Genomic DNA, 23170 nt, shown 5'->3' with positions numbered 1-23170 from the left:
TTTTTTTTTTTTTTTTTTTTGAAAAATCACTGAGTTTATGACATAATATGCTTCAGAAAATGTATTCCCTAGTTTTAGGTCTTTGTCCCCAACATTATAACAGACTTTGTTCAGATTTCTTGTGCTAAGACATTGAGAGGTGATGTGTGTGTATGTGTGTGTGTGTGTGTGTGTGTGTGTGTGTGTGTGTGTGTGTGTGTGTGTGTGTGTGTGTGTGTGTGTGTGTATAAGAGGGAGGTAGCATACCCTTCAGCTGTCCAAATTTTTGCAGAACGTCCAGATTTTTGCCCCATATTCCTCCTAAAAAGGATTGAAATTGCTAAATAATGGCAGACATTTGAGTTTTAGACGTTATATCCTTTAGAAAAATGCATACTAACTCAAATCCTGTTATTCTAGCAATGTTCTAAGTTCATGAGAACAATATTCATAATCTGTCCCTATTTATTTTAGGCTTTGTCCATATTTCTTGCACTAAGAGGTTGAGGTGTGTGTATGAGAGAGAGTGAAATACAAAGTTAGCAGGTGGAATTTATTTTCAAGTATGTTTTCAAGGAAATGTGAGCTTCAAGGAAAGAGAAGTTTACATGACATTGCATGACAGAAGTTTGAGTGGCCCTTTATGGTTGAAATGTTCGGAATTGAGCAGTTTGTCGTTATTGGTTCATATGATTTGTTTCATTGCTTAAAGGAAAAATGTTCAGAACTATAAATTTAAAACACTCTAACAAGTGGCACTGTATTATACAAGGGATATAATTAAATTATTATATAGTATGATTAATACAATCAGAATGGTGAATCAAAAAACTTTTGCATGGTTATAAAAATGTGTGCAAGGAGCCTATGATTTGAAAACAGCCCAAAGGTAAACTTACCCTGCCACTGGCCACATGCATTTTCTTTGAATGTGGGTTTCAATGCTGTTTTAGTGAAAGTGGGTTTCAAAGGTAGAGAAGTTTTAATGCTAAGTCTGTTTTCATTGTAAGACTATTGCTTTGTTTAGGTTTAGTAACTGTCTCAGTGTTTGTGCTATAAAATTTGAAATAAAAGCTGTAAAGGCTGGGAGGGTGGCGTAATGGTTAAGGTGTTTACCTTAGCAGCACAAGGTGCAGGGTTTGATTCTCATAGGGGGAAATTGGCTAGGCTCAAAATGGATCATGAGGGCAGTTAGCCTAGTACTAATCTATGAATCTATAAATTAAATCCAAATATCTGCAATCATTGTAGAAGTAAAGCATAAAACAGTATGCCCACTGAGAGATTTGAACAGTGTCTATGGCAAATGGAGAGAAATAGCCAAGTAATGAGACACTGGAATGGTTGCGTAGATGGGGCTGCATGGGTGGGGGGAGCTGTGTGGGTGGGGCTCTGGGTTTGCAACCCCCTGCAAAAAATCCTGCGGACTCCCTTGCCTGTCTGACTAGGTAGAAATAACTGTAAATCAAGAGTTTAACACTGTTAAATTTGTGTGTTTGTGTATGTGTGTGTATGTGTATGTGTGTGTGTGTGTGTGTGTGTGTGTGTGTGTGTGTGTGTGTGTGTGTGTGTGTGTGTATATATATATATATATTATATAGTGTGTGTGTGTGTGTGTGTGTATGTATCATCTACAAGTGACAGTGATTGAAAAGTATTGCTATGAGGAAGAAAAATGTGTAATATGCATTCCACTGATGCAATGTAACTGATGTGAACATCATTGGAACTGAAGTGCAAAGATGACAAGCAAAGATGTACTGCACAGGCATGATGGATGTATACTGCAGATAGAAACTGACATGGGAAATTACCTATGTATTCTTGTAGTGCATTACAGGTTATGTAAATGTAGGAATACCACCAGGAGAAAGAGGACCTGGAAAAAGTCCAACTTAGTGGCACAGTATTCATGATAAATATTGCAGACAAGACACTAACAGCAAAGGTAAGGGTCATGTATTTCTTAATGATTACATAATGAGATTTGTTTACGAATGGCATAATGTTCCATTTTATTTTGCTAGCAGATTCTTTCCCTGCTTTAAATTTATGTCACCAACAGAGTCAATAGGTAGGTTAGATTTGAGTTGGCTTTCATTTGTCAGTTGTTGAAATGTATAAATTATGGCGATGGGGGTCATATTTTCTAGCTGTAAATAATAGGTTATTGTCAGTGTGATGGCTGTACACAGTAGCAAATGTAAGTAAGACTAGCAAGGAGTAAGATGTTACAGTAGTGGAGTAGGAGCCACTACTGTACAGGATTAGAAGTGTAATATACTTCTGCTGAGTTGGAGATGTGCACATGATGTTATATATGTTCAACCATGACTAATTAATACTTATGCGGTATGAAGTGAACGATGATACAGAAAATTAGTGATGGGAAATGCATGCAGCATGTATTATATAATAAAATGGTTGCAGCAGATCAGACATCGATAACTGTATTGTATTAGATTATTGTGGCTACTATAGATTGACCAGTGAAAGCATAGCAATAAATGTGATTTGCTATGTAAACAGTTATATTAGCAGAATTTGTCAATGGTTAATAAAAAGTAATTTGACTTAAGTCATACTTTAAATAAAAGGGAAGCATCTGGTAACATGATGCAGAGTGCAGGGTTTTAGGTTGCAGTGGGAGGTGTACATGGATATGTGTGACCCAAGAAGTGTATAATTTGGAAGCTGTATGACAAAAAAAGTGCAGCTTTCAAATAAGAATTCCCGCTGCATGTCATAACACAGCTGTGTTTCATTTTACTGAAAAACTGAGTTGGCATCATTGTCGACCATAAATAAAACTGTATATGTGCTTGTTATCACATGTGCCTGGAGTGAGTAGATGTGACTGGGCTGCATACACTACTGCCACTTGAAGACTGTCTTACATTTTATTCAACAAGTCTGATATCAGGTATGGTACTGCAATTATAGAAGTCATGGCAGATGTGTGTTTAGGAGCAGAATGATGAGGTTCCATGACAGTGTTGCTTTTCTTATAACTATGTTATGATGACAGTAGTGCATCACATTTGATGTTTACATGTATACTTAGCTGTGGGAAATTTATAAGGCTACAAGGGAAGCATGCATGACCATGTAATATTTACAAGGTTAACTGTAAAGCAATGTTAGGTGAACATGAGTGGTCTATGAGCATATGTACAAGTATTATAGCCCTTGCACTGAATGAGACAGCACAAACTAGAGGTTTTAATAAATACAATAGTCATACTTTGGTGTGTTCTGAAAGGAATTGTCACAATGTTTTGTTTTAATCACAAAGTTTTACTTTATGGGAAAGGATGTACTTTGGATGAGAATAATGCCATTGTTTCTAGGGTGCCAGCTTAAAATCATGTTGTTATAGTGGTTGGATGAAATTTGTGGTGCTACCATTCATTGATTGATGCCAGCTAGAAAAGATGTCAGCACATTGTACGTAGCTGAACAGAAACACTGGAGGCATACTGCAATCAGGCTGTTGGACACTGACAATGTGCTCCATGACAGGTATGCTTCTGTTGAATGATGTACTTGTGGAGGAACTGCTATCAGTGGGTTGGGTGCATCAAGGTATGTTGTGCATTCTCTGATAGCAGAATTGCAACACTAACAGCTGTATGGGTCATGCTGTGGTTACTTGAAGTTCCTGCTGATGTGTCACTATGAAGTTATGTAGGTTGATGTAGTTACCAAGAGAACCACAAGGATAGGTGGATGCACACACTGTAATATTTAAAATGTAAATACTGTGAGATAGTTGGATGGTGCAGTAGTGTAGTGGTTAGTGTTGTCACCTCACAGCAAGAGGTTTTCTGGTTTGATTCTCGGCTGGGGTGCCTTCTATGTGGAGTCTGCACAATCTCTCTGCCATCATGTGGGTTTCCTTTGGGTGCTCTGGTTTCCTCCAAAGACATGCATCTGGAGCATTTCTCCCTGGGCCTCCGCTGAAAGAAGGCTCTGTCCTAGTTGGAGTTTCCTGGTAAAAAAATGTGACATAAAAATAAAAATAAATAAATTATTGGACAATTGCTGCAGCTGAATTAGTCCATCTTCTAGCAGACAGTCATTGACACAGTAAATGGCATTGTCAATCCTGTAACCAAAAATGGCATGGTTATTGCAGGCCAACTCATAGGATGGGCACAGTGGTGCTCAGGCTACCTGTAATTAATTTTAATGTGCACAGGACAATTTCATATATGCAGTTGTGTAGTATGTTAAATTTCAAACTCCTTGATACTTAGTACAGTGAGTATGGCAATTGCAGTAGGGCACTGACAAGTTGATAAGGCCATGGACAGAGGTACAAAAATCTATGAGTGTGTCAGCAAACATGGTGTGTATATATTCAGTAGCCTGTGTCATAACAAAAAATTGTAGTGAGCAAATCTATCAAGCTGGAACAAATCCCATGTAAAGCCACTTTTTAACACAATGTCGGAGAAACCTTTTTTAACCATGAGACTTAACACCAAGTGGGTGGTCACATTCCACAGTCAACACACTGTTTGTTCAAACTACTGTGTATCACTTATGCTCTCTAACAGTGTTCATAGTCCAAGTCATTGTGTAGTGTGTTCCCTGTCACTTGAGCAGATGATGATGGCTGGTTCCCTTGACACATTTTAACTTGTGTCACTATGTACTAATGTTTGAAGCACAGTGTGAGCAAGCCATACATTATGCAGGTTTCATAAGAGGATGGCAATAGGCTATATTTAATGGGATAATTTTTTGTCATCCTGAAGTAATTTGTAGTGTATACACAGAGTTTCTCAAACTGCACAGAGCTATGAGGTATGTGTGTGTGGATGTGTGCCTGTACTATTCTTTGTTAGGATTCTCAGTGCAGGATCTGCCATTCTCATGACTGAGTTTGTGGTTCAGCTTTTTTCCTCTTTGGAAGTACTGGCTATACTTGTGGGCATGTCTAAGTGGTAATCATCTGGCAGTGAAAGTTATTTATTTTTCATTTGTGTATACAGACTAAGATTTATTCATAGTGGTTAGAATATCATGGCATGCATGTAATCATTGGGCTATGCATAGAAGTTAGGTAGAATGTAGCAATAACCCAAGCCTGGGTGTGGGTAATGCTGGATTTTCCCACAGTTGGCATGGTTTGGTCCCGAGGGCGAAGCCCGAGGGACCAAACAAAGCCAACCGTGGGTAAATCCAGCATTACCCACACCCAGAAGTGGGTTATTGCTATTATATAATGCATTATTTAAGAAAAGTAATTACTTTTCTTAAATAATGGCATTGTATAATGCCTCCTTACTGCCCTTCCGCAGCTGTCTGGTATCCGCAGCAGTTCTGATGTACTGCGCATGCCTACGCAGTACATCAGAGCTGTGGGCAAAAGCAACGAAGAAAGCAAGATCTCCATTGCTTTTTACTGTTTCGCTATATTAAATGGGTTTAACATAGCAAGACAGCTTTAAAATAAGCAACGGAGATCTCTGTTGCTTATTTTAAAGCTGTCTTGCTATGTTAAACCCATTTAACATAGCGAGACAGGTTTAAAAAAAAAGCAACGGAGAAAGCAAGATCCCGGTTGCTTTTTACACACTGTGTCGCTATGTTAAAGGAGTTTAACATAGCGCGACAGTTTAAAAAAAGCAACGGAGATCTCCGTTGCTTTTTTTAAACCTGTGCCGCTACGTTAAACTCTTTTAACATAGCGAGACAGCGTTTAAAAAAAAAGACTTATACTAATGGAAAAAGTCCGGGTGACCGGACCTTTTTCCATTAGTACAAGTCGATTTACAATGTGCACGCTGGCCAATCAGCGTGCACGTTTTGGAATATTAATGGGGGGTCATGGTATAATAAGAGTCTACATATGGAATGTATGGTAGGATCTGCTTCTGGGTGGTCACTTTCAGTGTGAAGTATTTGGAAGTTATCTATCACATTGAGTACTATGCAAACAGAGTGATGTTACAATAAGACCCTTAATTAAAACATTGTATCTTGATACTGCATTTGATTTTTTGTCTACCCTTCACACATGTCATCCAGCATAATAGTAATGCTGGATGGTGAAAGCTGAAATGGGTTACTCGGGAGTGCTGTATGAAGTCGCCATTTTGGGCAGACTGAGTTTTTGTCAGCACAGTTCTTACCATGTTCTCCATCACCTTTGAACTTTGGCAGTCCTAGTGATGAGTAACCTTTACTGTGTGACTGACCTTATGTGACAATGGGTACTGGTATTATGTCAGTTGTAATACATACATAACTGGAGATGCTTGATAACTTATTTAATCAGCTAGTAACACAATACACAGTTTTGCATTGTACTTAAAGATGAGTGTCATTGTAAGACCAAACTGTAGAATATATGTCTTGTACTACATCTGATAGTGATGATGTTTATGCTTAAGTAGAATATAGCCACACATGATGTAAGGGTAGTACAGCTGGAGTGAAGAAGGTTAGTTGATGGCAAGAGGCTGTAGAGTGTTAAGTCAATTCAAACACTAAGTGAAATGATAGTGCAGGTATGGCTGGAGTAATCATTGCATCTTGAATCATGTCAATGTCATGGATTCCAACAAATTGACTAATTCCCCCTATATGTTCACCATTCTCCACACAATAGAATACTGTACCACACACAATAGTGTACTGTACCACCAAGTGTAGCACATCCCTTGCACAGACTCATTTCTTATTAAGTAATTCAGATCATAATGATCTTTTAAGACATCAGTGATCTTGTCAAGGTTCATATCTTCTTGTCCCAAACACATATCTGTTTGGTCACTACATACTTCCTGCAGCACATGTTCAGCTATATATTCCTCATTAACACAGGAGTCAGACTTGTTCTCCCTGTTGTATTGCAGTATTATTATTCTCTAGCAGTACCCCTGGTTCTCCTTTCCACCACACAACTGCATATATTTCATTCTCTCTCTATCTCTCTCCCTCTCTCCCTCTGCTGTGCTTACATATATTATATATATGGATCTAATTTCAAGTTTCAAATTACTGAAATATCGAACCTGACAATATTGAGATGAAAAAGCCAAAAGCTAGTAACAATGAAAAGTCAGAAGGTTGCATCTTACATCACTGAATTACCATTATAGTTTTGTATGTAGATTGCAATGTAGTCCAGATTGGTAAGTGTACCCTTTCCCTCAATTTAGTGCAATCTCGGAGTTGTTATATTTATTTATTTAACATTTGTTTATCAGGAAAATCCAACTTTGAATGAAGTCAATTTTCAGCGGAGGCCCAGGGAGAAACGCTCCAGATGCATGTCTTTGTAATGTGGGAGGAAGCCGGAGCACCCAGAGGAAACCCACATGAATGCAGGGTGGACATGCAGTCTCCACACAGAAGGCACCCCAGCCAAGAATCTAACTGGAGAACCTCTTGTTGTGAGGCGACAATGCTACCGCTGCACCACTGTGCCCTCCACTGCCATTATATATTATTTGCAGGAGGTGTGGAAGGTGCAGGAGGACTTTCCCCCTGCATAAACATTAAGATCAGTTGTTATAATGTTAAATAGTTGTTTAAAATATTGTAATTTATAGTTTTGTTTGATGCTGCTTGTAATGTAGCAGTATTACTTTAATATTTTTTGATGCACTTATCCAGTCATTGGTAGTTACTTACGTGTCTTGTTATAATGAAGCTAGCTTTACAAAGTATAGTGCAGTTTTGGATTTTACTGCTGTGCTCGTTACATCTTTCTTGCCTTTGGCAGTAGTCTGGATTTCTGTTTGTTCCTGGTTTTTGGCATTTGCCATTCATTTTTTTTTTTTTTTTTTTTTTTTTACTCTGATAGTGCAGTTTGCTTTGATATGTTTATATGAAGTTCTTTCAGACAGTTTTTACTCTTAGAATATGTGGAAGTGTAAGTAAAAAGGAAAAAAAAATAATTAGCATTGTATGGCAGTAATGGCAGTTAAAGTTTTCAAATTGCACTTTGCAAATTAAAATACTTATATAGTTATATTTCATTTGCATGAAAATGTGGTTTACAGTGGTTTATGCTGAATACTTTAAATATTATTTGGTTTATAATTTTTAACATATATGGAAATATATTTTAATATTTGTTTTTATGGAAGTGTATAGGATGTTTGAAGAAAGACAGGAGTACAAGGAGATGAGGGGCATGGCGAAGAGAGAGGCAGTGAAAGCTAAGGATAAGGCGAATGGTGAGTTGTATTAAGGGTTGGACACTAAGGAGGGAGAAAAGGACCTGTACCGATTGGCTAGACAGAGGGACCGAGCTAGGAAAGATGTGCAGTAGGCAAAGGTGACAAAGGATAATGAGGGAAACGTACTCACAAGTGAGGAGAGTGTGTTGAGCAGATGGAAAGAGTACTTTTATAGGCTGATGAATGAAGGGAATGAGAGAGATAGAGAAGACTGAATAATGTAGGGATAGTGATCCAGTAAGTGCAATGGATTAGCAAGGAGGAAGTAAGGACGCCCGTGAAGAGGATGAAATGACATACCTGTGGAAGCATGGAGGTGTTTAAGAGAGATGTCAGTGGGGTGTTTAACCAGATTTTTTAACAAAACCTTGGAAGTGAGAGGATGCCTGAGGAGTGGGGAAGAAGTGTATTGGTATTGGTATTGGTATTTTTAAGGATAAGGGTGATGTGCAGAGCTGTAGTAACTACAGAGGGATAAAACTGATCAGCCACAGGATGAAGTTATGGGAAAGAGTAGTAGAATCTAAGTTAAGAGTGGAGGTGATGATTAGGGAGCAGTGCTATGGTTTCATGCCAGGAAAGGACACTACAGATGCTATGTTTGTTCTGAGGGTGCCGATGGAGAAGTATACAGAAGGTCAGAAGGAGTTGCATTGCATTGCATTTTTTTGGACTTAGAAAAAGCATATGACAGGGTGCCTAGAGAGGAGTTGTGATATTGTATGAGGACGTCAGGAGTGGCAGAGGAGTATGTAAGAGTGGTTCATGATATGTACAAAGGCAGTGTGACAATGATGAGGTCTGCAGTATAAGTGACAGATGCATTCAAGGTGGAGGTGGGATTACATCAAGGAGCAGCTGTGAGCCCTTTTGTATTTGCAATAGTGATGGACAGGTTGACAGACGAGATCAAACAGGAGCTTCTGTGGACTATAATATTTTCTGATGACATTGTTATTTGTAGTGAGAGTAGAGAACAGGTTAAGAGGTGGAGATATGTTCTAGAGAGGCCTGCTTATCATTGCTGGAGCCTTCCTATGTCCTGACAGAGTGCTCTTCAAACTATCTGGAGATATACAGAGCTGAGCATATTTTTCTGGCACTTCAGAGTTGTGTACTTGTAATTGTTGTTTGACTAATTTTATATCATTGCTGGCTGACTTCAGATTTGTGAACTGTTATTTTTGCTTCACTGTATAGTTTTTCAGTTCTCTGCTGAAGGTGTTTCCCCCCCCTCCCCCTATTTCTCTGTGTCTTAAGTTGGTATAACTGGTTTTACATCCTGTGTGTTATCTGACCCTCTCATGGATTACTTGCATAAAATCAGACCCTCTTAGTAAAAAAGTCTGCATATCTTTGCTGGAGCCTTCCTGTGTCCTGACAGAGTGCTCTTCAGACTATCTGGAGCTATACAGAGCTGAGTATATTTTTCTGGCACTTCATAGTTGTGTACTGGTAATTGTTGTTTGACTAATTTTATATCATTGCTGGCTGACTTCAGATTTGTGCACTGTTATTTTTGCTTCACTGTATAGTTTTTTAGATCTCTGCTGAAGGTGCTGGTTTTCCCATACCACCCTCCCTATTCCTGTGTTGTTGTTTAAATTTGGAGGCTTTTGCAGTTGCCCACCCCCACTGTGGATTTGATCTGGGACACTCCCCCCTGTCCCATCTTTTTATCTCATTCTACCTAATAGACTCCTTCTGCACTTGTTTTTAGTCATTTTTAATTTAATTGCATTTTTTAAACTGTTTGGTCTAACATTGCTACATACTCAAGTGTGCTTGCTTGCACTGCATTTGAATTGTTTTGACTGCTGTTTTAGCTACTTTTCTGTATATATATATATATATATATATATATATATATATAAACCTTTCCTGTAACTAGTGTAGTCCAGATTCAGATTTGCTGTATCCAGGACTGTATGTAAGCTTTTGAGCCCCCCACAAGCTTTCTGCGTTGGAGGGAAGCCTTCTAGCTTATCAGTGGGAGTGGTAAGCACTAGGTAACCTATCTACCTCATAAGGAGTGGTTCTGGCCCAGAAATTGTAGTTATTGGCCGTTTGGGCAGTTTTTCCATCTCTCTCAACTTTCTGATTTAAAAGCCCACATTTGCACTTGTTTCTCCCCTTTCCTGTAACTAGTTTAGTCCAGATACAAATTATTAGTTTTAGCACTTGAATTTGCTTATTCATGATCAGCACTTGTTCAGAACTTGTAAGCACTAAATAACCTATTAATTACTACAGCACTCAACCTTCCTCATTACCTAGAGGAAAACAGTTTTGGTACTTACTTTCCTCGCTTGCTTAGAGAAAAACAGCTCTTGTATTCACTTTCCACACTTATCTAGAGGAAAATAGTTTTTTATTCAGGCTATACACACTGAGCAGAGTGGATAAGAGTTGTTGACCACAGCTGTTAGCTGAGATATATAAGTATCCTGTTTTTTTTATCATTTATACAGATTACTGTTTTTAACAATTAATATATAGCACTTTTATTGTCTGCTTTTTTGTCTTCGAGTGTATTTTATTGCTATTAACTAATCTGCACAAGTAACTGATTTGTCTGCAGTTAAAAGCAGTCTGTATCTTTACAAATCTTTATCTGTTTTTTGGCTTTCTCTAGTGCTACTGTCTGTAGGCTATTGTTTCTAGCTGAAGCCTCTCTTTAACTTGGCTAAATTGTGTTAATAGTCTGCTGAGTAGGGGCTGGTTCTTTTGTCTTCTTGCAAAAAAAAATAAAAGTTGTTCTTCTGGTATTTAAGCCCTAACTTTGATAGGGTTTCTGTCTATACACACTGAGCAGAGTGGATAAGAGTTGTTGACCTCAGCTGTTAGCTGAGATATATAAGTATCCTGTTTTTTTTCAATCATTTATACAGATTATTGTTTTTAACAATTGTTTTGTGTTCTTGTAAAAAAAAAAAATGTTTGGTGGCTTTGCAGTTGCCCGCCCCTACTGTAAATCTGATCTGTGACACTCCTCCCAGTCTAGTGTCATTAGCTCATTCTACCTAGTACAGAGAGAACATTTGATAAGGCCTTCTGTTTCTCCTTTTCCCTTTCAAAAAAAAAAACTTTTTTTTTGCCTGAACCTCCTTGTGTTCTGACTGTGCTTCTCAAACATTTTGGAAATATAGAGTATATTTCAGAGCATTTATTATAACTGTAAGTACCTTAATATTGCTACAACTCAAGTGCTCTAGGTTGCACTGCATCTGAAGTGTTTGTGTGTTTTAGCTGCTTTTCTGTATATATAGACTTCTCTGTTTCTTTAAATAAATAAGCTGTGCAAAGTTGTTTTATTGCATTCCTGCCTGTATTTCTGAGTTTTTTGCACTTTTAACGTTTGTTTTTTTTGCTTAGTTTAACTGGCAGGCTACACACACATGTGTGATAGCCAAATTAAAGCATTTACTGTGTTTCTGTACCTAATTTCTGCTACTTTGTAAAAAAAAAAATCCTTGTTTCCTGCCTTTACTGAACTAGAATAGTCCAGTCTTCAGGTATTGCTGATCTCTGGGCTGTGTCATAGTTCCTGTGTTGCCCATATCCTTATTTGGATAGGAGGAAGCTTCTTTGCTCACCAGTGAGAGTGGGGAGCTCTGAGCAGCCTATCTGTCCCTTGAGGAGTGGTTCCAGCCCAGTGACCTGTAGCTTATTGGCCATTTTGGGTCATTTCCTATCTCTTTCTAACCCCCTGCTTTAAAGCCAGCTTTAGCATGCTTTAGCGCTTGTAATTTAAAGTTTGTCCTGTTTGTTGCATTTACCTGTTGAGGCTACACACTCAAGTGCGCTAGCCTGTGTTACATATTTATTGCATTTTTCTGCTGTTTGTTGCAAAAAAAAAAAATATCCTTGTTTCCCATCTTTCCTGACCTAGAGTAGTCCAAATACAGGCTTTGCTGTATTCTGGACTTTTGGAAAGTTTCTATGTTGCCCATTTCCATTCTTGGATAAAGGGAGGCTTCTTTGTTCACCAGTGGCAGTGGGGAGCTTAGAGCAGCCTATCTATCCCTGGAGGAGTGTTCCCAGCACAAGAATCTGGTAGTCTATTGACCGTTTTGGGCCAATTTCTAGCTCTTTCAAGTTCCCCTGTATAAAACCCGCTTTGGCGCAGTTTGTGCACTTGTTACTACTCAGCCAAGCTCCTCGTGGTCCTGCAGAGTGGTGCTAGCAGCAGAGAGGCTAAAAGAGCGACTGCTAACCTGATAAAAGTGTTTTTTTCCTGCTACTACCTGGGTGACTGTCCGATCTACCTAAACTGCAAGTATTTCTGCTTCTTGAACTGTTTTAAACTGTTTAAAGTTGTTTTTGCACCTGCACTTTTAAAGTTTGCCCTGTTTGTTGCATTTACCTGCTGAGGCTACACACTCAAGTGTGCTAGCCTGTGTTACATATTTATTGCACTTTCCTGCTGTTTGTTGCAAAAAAAGCAAAAAAAAATATCCTTGTTTCCCATCTTTCCTGACCTAGAGTAGTCCAAATACAGGCTTTGCTGTATTTTGGACTTTTGTAAAGTTCCTGTGTTGCCCATTTCCTTTCTTGGATAAAGGGAGGCTTCTTTGTTCACCAGTGGCAGTGGGGAACTTGGAGCAGCTTATCTATCTCTGGAGGAGTGTTCCCAGCACAAGAATCTGGTAGTCTATTTGCCGTTTTGGGCCAATTTCTAGCTCTTTCAAGTCTCCCTGTATAAAACCCGCTTTAGCGCAGCTTTGCGCAATTTTGCACATAGCGCAGCATCGAGCAGCGCCACTTAATTGGGTTTAAATCATTCTTGGCTCCACAAATTCTGCTCTTCACTTTTTCCCTTAGAACTGATCTAGTTCTCATAATAAACACCCTATTCCCACTCTAAAGCCTGGCACTTGCTCACTAAAGCAATTATATAAGTCAGCACTAAAAGCACTACACCCTCACAAACTCCCTTTGAGTACTTTGTTCCCCATTGGCCCTTTTTTTAATTATAAAGGAATTCCCAATACTATTCTAGCATGTCCAAAGGGCAGTTGTCAATCTCCTCTCCGGTCCAGCTGGTGAATCTGGGAATCTTGAGGCAATGTTACAACTGCCTCATATACACAGACAACCCTCTCCTCCTCCCAACAAATTCCAACACATGTGAGAGATGCAACCATATAGCCAAACTGGAGGCTAAGCTCTCTCAACTCAGTACAGGCGTAACCAGTCAGGAGGAGAAGGAAACCACACTCACTACAATTCCAGTCTTACATAGACCTACCACGACAGCAAACCAAACACAGAAACACACAAAAACATACTCGGAGGCTCTAAATAAAAATCTGCCTAAGCAGTAGAGACCTCCAAAGCATGTAGCCCTGGCCGGTATGACCCTGACCTTGAGTAGCATCTTACCCTCACCAAGAATGACGCCACAATATGAAGACAAGATGATCAGTTTCAACAATTGGCTTAAGTATTGGTGTCATTCAAAGGGGATCCAATGCCTGTCTGCCTGGGATGACATGCTCGACAAGCCATGATGCTTCGCTAGGGACGGCTTGCACGTGTCACCACTGGGCTTTCGGATATTGGCAAAGGCTCTTGCCACCCCCATAGTGCCTTTTTTAGGCAAGGCCCAAAAGACAAACCCACCTCCATAGGTATCACAAGGGATAAGAAACTAAGAGTAATGCTACTCAATGCCAGAAGTCTAAACCTCAAGATGCACACACTCAAAACTCTCCTTAGCATGAAGAACATCGATATCTGTGCAGTAACAGAAACCTGGTTCATGGCTCACAAGAGCACACCAGCAATACCAGGTTATACGTCATACCATGTTTTCCGGCCCCAAAACTTGGACCGAACCACAAATGGAGGGGGAGTATCAATATTCGTCAAAGATACCCACACATCCAGGTTGGTGGCACAGCACGAAGCATCAGACACTATCCATGTGCAACTAACAGTGAGTAAAACTGCTTTCCAGTTTATAGCCTGCTACAGACCACCCTCCCAAACCCAGGAACCCCACTCGGCCTTCCTGAGAACAATGGAAAATATGAAGGTCTCTCCAAACACCATTATATTGGGCGACTTCAACTACCCTAACATAGACTGGGAGCATTACTCTAGCTCCAACACCCTAGCCCAAAGGTTCCTAGAATTTATAAACTCAAATGCTATGGAACAACTTGCTGCCACTCCCACAAGAGGGGAAAACATACTAGACCTGATCATCACCAACATGGGGACTCTATGCTCCAGACCAGAAGTGTATCCCACACTGGTAAGATCAGATCATAAACTAATCTCACTAGATATTCACATCCCGACCCCAGGCCCTGCCCAGAAAACCACAGTGAAAAACTTCTCTAAAGCATATTTCACACTCCTCAAAACTGAGGTGGAATCCTTCAAAGCCCCCAGGCCTGTGGAAAATATGGCCCAGACCACAGAATCCTTTATAAACGCATTCTATGAACACCTTCAGGAATGCATGGATCATGCAATCCCAAATAAAGCCAAGACCCAATCCTCCAAAGTTAGGCATCCTGTCTAGTGGACCCCAGCCATAAACAAACTATACAATAGAAGGAGGAAGCTACTACATGACAGAGCAAAATCCCAAAAAAGGAAAGCATCTCTGATCAGTATTAGCAAAAAACTACGGGCACTCATAAAATCGTCTAAGGCCAGCTTAGAGAGAAAAATTGCACAGGACACTAAGGATAATCACAAGGCTTTCTTTAGTTATGTTAGGAACCTGGGTGGGAATTCCCAGATATGCTCAGAATTAGTCCAAAATGACAAAAAAAATACACCGATCCCACAGACATTGCCAACATCCTAGCTGACAAGTTCAGCGCAAACTTCTCCCCCCCTTCCCCACCAAAAGAGCAAATATCTATCCCAGCAGAGTGCTGCCCCCCTGACATCTCAGATGCTCAGGTAAGAGCCGTCCTCTCCAAAGCAAAAAACACAGCATCAATGGGACCAGACGGTGTCCTGGGCTGCGTCCTCCATGAACTCCAAGAAGAACTAAACCCAAACATAAAACTACTGTTCAATCCCAGCCTTACTACAGGATATGTACCCAAAGCATGGCGTACAGCAACAGTGGTCCCTCTCCACAAAGGTGGTGCCTCAACGGATCCTGGAAACTATCGCCCCATAAGCCTGACTAGCTTGGTCTGCAAAGCTATGGAAAGGATAATCATGGACCTCATAAATAAAGATATTGGGGACCTACAGACACTGGATCCTACCCAGTTCAGCTTTTTTAAGGGCAGATCCTGCCTCTTAAACCTGGTTGATTTCTTTGAAACTGTCACCAAGGCCATTGACGAGGGGAAGGTGGTCCGCACAGCATACCTGGACCTTGCAAAAGCCTTCGATACAATACCCCACTCGGGCATTATAGATAAGCTCACCAGATTAAATATAAACCCCTATGTCACTAGATGGGTTGCAAACTGGCTCAAGGACAGAACCCACATGGTTAGAATTGCTGGAGCCATGTCAGACTCCAAACCAGTTACAAGTGGCATCCCACAAGGCTCAGTCCTGGGACCTCTCTTGTTTGGTATATATTTCTCAAAGGTACAGGCTAACACGGAAGGACTGTGGCTGACCAAGTTCGCAGATGACTGCAAACTGGGCGCCATAATCGACTCTCCAGCCGACACAAGCATCCTACAAAAGGGCCTCATAGAAACAGACAACTGGTGCCAGATCCATGGCCTCAAGCTAAACGCCAAAAAGTGTATAGTCATCCCCTTTGGCAAAAACAAAGTGCCCACAAATTACCCCATAGGTGGTAAGTACGGAAGAAGTAAATAGGGACCTGGGGACTCAAGTTGATAGCAATCTCTCATTTTACAACCACGTGTCCAAAGTGGTTAGAAAAACATTTTAGATAGCCCACCTAATCATGAAGGGATTCACATCTAGATCAGAGGAGATCATCGTGCCTCTTTACTCATCCCTCATCAGGCCCATAATTGAGTGCAATGCCCCTTTTTGGGGTGTACCTTATCAGATACCTGCAGCAACTGGAAAGACCCCAAAAGTATCACCAAGAGGATTAAAGGGCTCAAACAGATGCCATATGCTGCCCGGTTAAAGAAACTCCAGCTCTACTCAGTGGCATACCGCCTGCTCAGAGGCGATCTGTGCCTGACGTATAAAGCCATGTCCAACCCGGAATTAATGGACATGCTGCACCTCAGAAAATCCAAATCCCATCGAGCTACATGCACTGAAATAAATAGGACATGCTGGAGGGACAGATTCATAACCCAGAGGCTCCCTTCACTCTGGAATAAAATCCCAGTCCAGATTAGGCAGAGTCCCTCATTGACTCTCTTCAAGAGGAATCTTGATGAGTGGATGGGAGATAGTAGGTTTACCCCGGGTATCACGTATGTGTCACTGTTAGACAGAGGCACAGTATACTAACCTCGAAAAAGGGCATAGCAAAATTCATTTAAAATGGGTGGCGAAAGCCAAACACACTCTGGCTAGGCTTATAAATGCCCTAGGGCAGATAGCCTAGTATGAACCTATGAGCCTATGAACCTATGTCCAAGGGTCAGCTCCCAGTGTTCTCTCCTGTCTATCTGATGAATCTGGGCATCTTGGGGCAATGTAGAAATTGCCTCATGTACACAGACAACCCTCTCCTCCTACCTCCCAACACTACAAACTGTGAGAGATGCACTTATCTAGCCAAACTGGAGGTAAAGCTCTCTCCAATCAAGACTGAACTTGACAGTTAAGAGAAGAAGGTAAACACTTGCACCACACCACACTCATCACGTAGTCTCACTAAATCTACACCACCAAAATCCACACATAGAAGCACAAAAATATTCACGGAGGCTCCAATAATAATCTGCTCAAGCAACAGAGACCTCCAAAGCAGAAATACAAGCAACCTCCACCCCCCAACACAACTCAAATGACACATAGCCCACAGACTCAGTGTGCCACTCAACCACAGCCAATAAGGCAAAACAACGTACCCAACACACTAGTCATAGGTGACTATATAGTCAGGCACACTGATGTCCCACTCACCAAGCTAAACAAGGAGAAGGTTACTGTCAGCTGCCTGTTGGGTGCCAGGATCCGCCACATAACCCACGCATTCAAGTCACTCCACAACAAGTACAAATATGACTCTGTCATTGTCCATGTTGGTGTGAACGACCAGAGATGTTCCTCCCTGGACTACATGAAAAGAGACATGGAAGAGCTCTCCAATCTTGTAGCCCAGGCAGGTATGACCCTAGCCATGAGTAGCATTCTGCCATCACCCAGAATGATGCCACAGTACAAGGACAAAATGATTGACTGTTGAGTTGAGTTGCTAAGCCATTCTAAAGGGATCCAGTAGATGTCTGCCTGGGATGACATGGATGAAGACCACGATGCTTTGCCAGAGATGATCTGCACCTGTAACCCCTCGGATTCCAGATACTGGCTAAGGTTCTTGCCGCCCCTATAGTGCCTTTTTTAGGCAAGGTTCAAATGATGAATTCACCACCGTAATAGGAACAGGCAAGCAAAAACTGAGGGTGATGCTACTCAATGCTAGAAGTCTGAATCTCAAAATGCACTCACTCAAGGCACTCCTTAAAATGGATAACATCGATATCTGTGCAGTGACTGAGACCTGGTTCAAGGCTCCAGAGAGCACCCCTGCACTACCAGGCTATAACTCATACCACACTTTTCAGCCATGTAACCTGGACCGGAACATCAAAGGCGGAGGTGTGTCCATATTCATTAAGGATATCCACACCTCCAGGCTAGTCGCTCAGCATAATGCAGCTGAGGTTATCCAAGTGCAACTAACTCTGGGCAAAACTGCAATCCAAATTGTAGCTTGCTACAGATCACCCACCATGCCCCAGAATTCCCACTCCTCTTTTCTTGATGTACTAGAAAATATTAGGGTTCAACCAAACACCCTAATAATGGGCGATTTCAACTACCCCACCATTAACTGGCAAAAACTACTCATGTACCATCTCCTTCGCCCAACGCTTTCTGGAATTCATAAACTCCAATGCCCTGGATCAACTTATCCACACCCCCACCAGGGGCAACAATATCCTAGATCTAGTCATTAACAACATGAGTGACCTGAAGTCAACACCTCATTGGTCCGATCCGACCATAAGCTAATTATCCTAGATATCCACATCCTGCCTCCACCCCCCCCCACCCCATTAAAGAAACCATGGTAAAAAAATTCTCCAAAGCCAACTTCATGCTTCTTAAGACAGTAGTGGTGAACTTCATGACACCCATGCAGATGGACAATACAGTTACGACTACTGAATCCTACACAATTGCACTTTATAAGCACTTACATAAGTGCATGGATCATGCTATCCCAAACAGAACCAAGATGCTATCCTCCAAAAAAAGGAAGCCAATCTGGCGGTCCCCTGCCATAAACAAACTGTACAACAGAAGGAAGAAACTGTTGCAAAAGAGAGTAAAATCCCACGAGTGGAGGAGCTCCCTGGTCAGCCTCAGTAAGAAGCTGCGATCCCTGATAAAATCCTCCAAAGCTAGTTACGAAAACAAAATCGCTACTGATTCTAAAGACAACCACAAAGCATTCCATAGCTATGTCAAGAATCTCAATGGCAACACTTAGATCTGCTCTGAATTACAGCACAATGGCACTAAATATAAAGACCCAACTGATATTGCCAACATCCTGGCAGATAGGTTCAGTGCTAACTTTAGCCCCTCTCACCCCCTAAAGAGCCCATCTCTATACCGGAAGAATGCAAAGTTCCTGTAATCACAGCTGCACAGGTAAAAACCACACTCTCCAAAGCCAAGAACACAGCATCCATCGGACCAGACAACATCCCAGGCTGCGTTCTACACGAACTACAGAACAAACTGGCACCTCACCTAAGTACCATGTTCAATCATTGCCTCGCCTCAGGCTTTGTGCCTGCTGAATGGTGCACAGCAAAGGTTATCTCACTCCACAAGGGGGGAGCAACCATGGACCCCGGGAACTACTGCCCCATTAGCCTGACGAGCCTGGTCTGCAAGGCCATGGAAAGTATCATCATGGAACTTATAAACAAAGACATTGGTAATCTCCAAACTCTGGACCCTACACAGTTCAAGTTTGTAAAAGGCAGATCATGTCTCCTAAACCTGATAGACTTCTTTGAAGCAGTCACCAAAGCCATAGACGAGGGTAAGGTGGTTCACACAAGCTATCTTGCCAAGGCTTTCGACACCATCCCCCACTCTGGAATTATAGATAAACTCACTAAACTAGGTATAAATCCCTATGTCACAAATGGGTTGCCAACTGACTCACTGACAGAACCCACACTGTGAAAGTAGCAGACTCCAAATCCGACTTCAGACCAGTGACAAGTGGGGTACCACAGGGTTCAGTCCTGGGTCCTCTCCTGTTTGGTATCTACTTCTCTGAAGTGCAAGCTAACACAGAAGATCTTTGGCTAACGAAGTTCTCAGATGACTGCAAACTAGGAGCCATAATCAAAACTCCTAACGATGTGGACATCCTACAAAAGGGCCTCACTGAGACAGATGCCTGGTGTCAAAGCCATGGTCTCAAGCTCAAAAAGTGCATTGTCATCCCCTTTGGTAAAAACTCTGTACCCATGAACTACAACATAGGTGGTAACTTCAGACCAGTGACAAGTGGGGTACCACAGGGTTCAGTCCTGGGTCCTCTCCTGTTTGGTATCTACTTCTCTGAAGTGCAAGCTAACACAGAAGATCTTTGGCTAACGAAGTTCTCAGATGACTGCAAACTAGGAGCCATAATCAAAACTCCTAACGATGTGGACATCCTACAAAAGGGCCTCACTGAGACAGATGCCTGGTGTCAAAGCCATGGTCTCAAGCTCAAAAAGTGCATTGTCATCCCCTTTGGTAAAAACTCTGTACCCATGAACTACAACATAGGTGGTAATATACTTAACACTGAAAGTGTGATAAGAGACCTTGGGACACAGGTGGACAGTAGTCTCTCCTTTGATAATCACATCGCTACAGTAGTCAGGAAATCCTTCTACATGGCACACCTCATCACAAAAGGTTTCTCATCCAGAAAAAAAGAGGTAATTGTTCCCCTGTACTCATCATTCATTAGACCTATTATAGCGTACAACGCCCCTTTTGGTATGTACCTCACAAGACATCTACAACAACTGGAAAGGCCACAGAAATACCTCACAAACAGGATTACCAGCTTCAAACAGATGCCCTACGCAGACCGTCTCAAAAAATTCCAGCTTTACTCCATCACATATTGCCTACTCAGAGGTGATCTCTGCCTAACATACAAAGCTATGTCAAACCCAGAGCTGTTGGACATGCACAACTTAAAGAAATCCCAATCCCTCCGAGCTACATGCTCTAGGGACCTAAACCTTGTCACCACAATAAACAGAACATGCCGGAGGGATAGATTCCCATACTCTGGAATAAACTACCTATCTATATCAAATAAAGCTCCTCATTAACACTCTTCAAGAAAAATCTTGATGATTGGATGGGAAATAGGAAATAGGAAATTCACCCCGGGGATCACCTCTGTGGCTCTGCTCGACAGTGGCACAGGAAAATAATTTTCTTGGATGGCAAAAGCCAGGGTACCTTTTTGGCTGGGCTTGTATAGGCCCCAGGGCCAATAGCCTAGTACCTACCTATGAACCTATGAACCTATGAGACAAATGAAGGTCAGCAGGACTAAGACAGAATGTGTGTGTGAGAATGAGGGGAGGACACAGGAATGGTGAGGATGCAGGGACTAGAGTTGCTGAAGGTGAATGAGTTTAAATACTTGAGATCAACAGTTCAGAGTAATAGTGACTGTGGAAGAGATGTGAAGAAGGGTATGCAGGCAGGGTGGAGTTGGTGGAGAAGAGTGTCAGGAATGATTTGTGATAGATGGGGTACCAGTAAGAGTGAAAGGGAATGTCTACAAGATGGTAGTGTGACCAGCTATGTTATATGGGTTGGAGATGGTGGAACTGACTAAAAGACAGGAGTCAGAGCAGGACATGACAGAGTTAAAGATGCTAAGATCTGCATTGGGTGTGACTAGGATGGACAGGTGTAGAGTGAGTATATTAGAGGGTCAGCTCAGGTTGACGGTTTGGAGACAAAGCCAGAGAGGTGAAATTTCATTGATTTGGCCATGTGCTGAGGAGGGATGCTGGGTATATTGGGAGAAGGATGTTAAGGATATTGCTGCCATGTAAAATGAAAAGAGGAAGGCCTAAGACAGGTTTATGGATGTGGTGAGAGAGGACATGCAAGTGGTTGGTGTGATAGAGCAAGACACAGAGGACAGGAAGAAATGGAAACAGATGACCCGCTGTGGCACCCCCTAACAGTAGCATCTGAATTAAAAAGAAGAAAGAAGAAAGTATAGGATGTTTGATATAAGTGACGTTTCCAGTTTTTCTCTGTGTTTCAATATTTTTCATTTTGAATATTATAGTAGCTTGATGTTCTGACTTTTTGTTATTATCACCTTTCTGCATTACTGTCTCGGTATTGTCAGGTTCAGTAGTTCGGTAATTCGAAAATTGAAAGTAGTTCTATATGGTGGTTCCATACATACACATATATATATATATATATAATATATATTTAGATAGATATAGATATACACATACACACACACACACACACACACGCACACACAGATATAGGTATATATATATATATATATATATATATATATATATATATATATATATATATAATTTCTTAGTGGTTTGTTCCCACCTTATCAACTTATAAAAGAATTTGCTTGAATACCTGTTTTATTTCATACTATCTAAATTATCTATGCATTATGTCATTCAAGATGTAAACAGGAACAATCAGCTGTATAGTCCAAGGACAAAAACCACTCCAAACAACTGTAGAACAAAAGAGCCTTTTAATAAACTCAGAGCAAACAAACATCTGGTAAGTGCTTTTGTCTATGACTAGACTTCTTCAGACTGTAGAAAGCTAATATTTTCACAAATCTCTTCTTATTCAAAACTTTGAAAATATTTTTGTTTGTTCTAGGATTATTAAAAGGCTCTTTTGTTCTGTAGTTGTTTGGAGTGTTTTTTAACTATGTAGAATGTAACCATGGATCTTATCTCTATGAGTATCTATGGGAAAGAGGCTTTAATTGCAGTGGGATTTTAACCATAAAGAAATATAAATAAACAAGTACACGAACAACATGAGTGATGCAGCTGTAGCTTTAGACTGACGTATGAAAATGTGTCCTGCTGTTTTGACTCCCACATTAGTCTGACACTTGAAATTCTGTGCTCTTCTCAAACTAAATAAATTAGACCCTTATTTACTGATCTAAAGTACTGTACTGTACGCTATATATTGTGTATTGTTTATATTATGTATAGTTCATTTTAATGTGGAGCTTTTGTCCCGGGGCATCCACTGAGATGTGTTAAAGTATGGACAGCCATCTATTATCCATCAGTTACCCATCAAATTATGCCCAACCTTAAGGTCTTTACATTGTGCTGATTGGGGTACAAAATCACTTGCTTATATCAGGATATGTTTAAAAGAAACCAAGTCAACTGCAACACAAAAATAGTCATTTTATAGTCCAACAACTGTAGAGTTTGCCTTTGGTGGAATAAATTATTACTGGGTGTTACATTATTAACAGTGAGCATTAATAAAATAGCTATGCATACAATTTTACATGGGATGATTTCATGAACGTCTTGGCCAAAAGTAAACTATGGAAACAATGCACAGTGAAAAACATACACAAGTAGCAATAAAAATGTGAATGAGTAGTTCAGCAAGAGAATATTATAGATAATGGAATTTGGAACAGCCAACGGAGTGGCAGTGGCCTGAAAATGCAATGAATCAAGAGATGACAGAGCAGAAAGGAAAGGTTTTATTCATTACACAGATGAATAATTCAGTTATGACTCAGAGAAACATTA

The sequence above is a fragment of the Protopterus annectens genome, chromosome 3.part0, assembly GCF_019279795.1.
Source record: "Protopterus annectens isolate FY-2018-M chromosome 3.part0, PAN1.0, whole genome shotgun sequence".
In the NCBI taxonomy this organism is placed as follows: domain Eukaryota; kingdom Metazoa; phylum Chordata; order Ceratodontiformes; family Protopteridae; genus Protopterus; species Protopterus annectens.
This window is presented reverse-complemented; position numbering follows the sequence as displayed.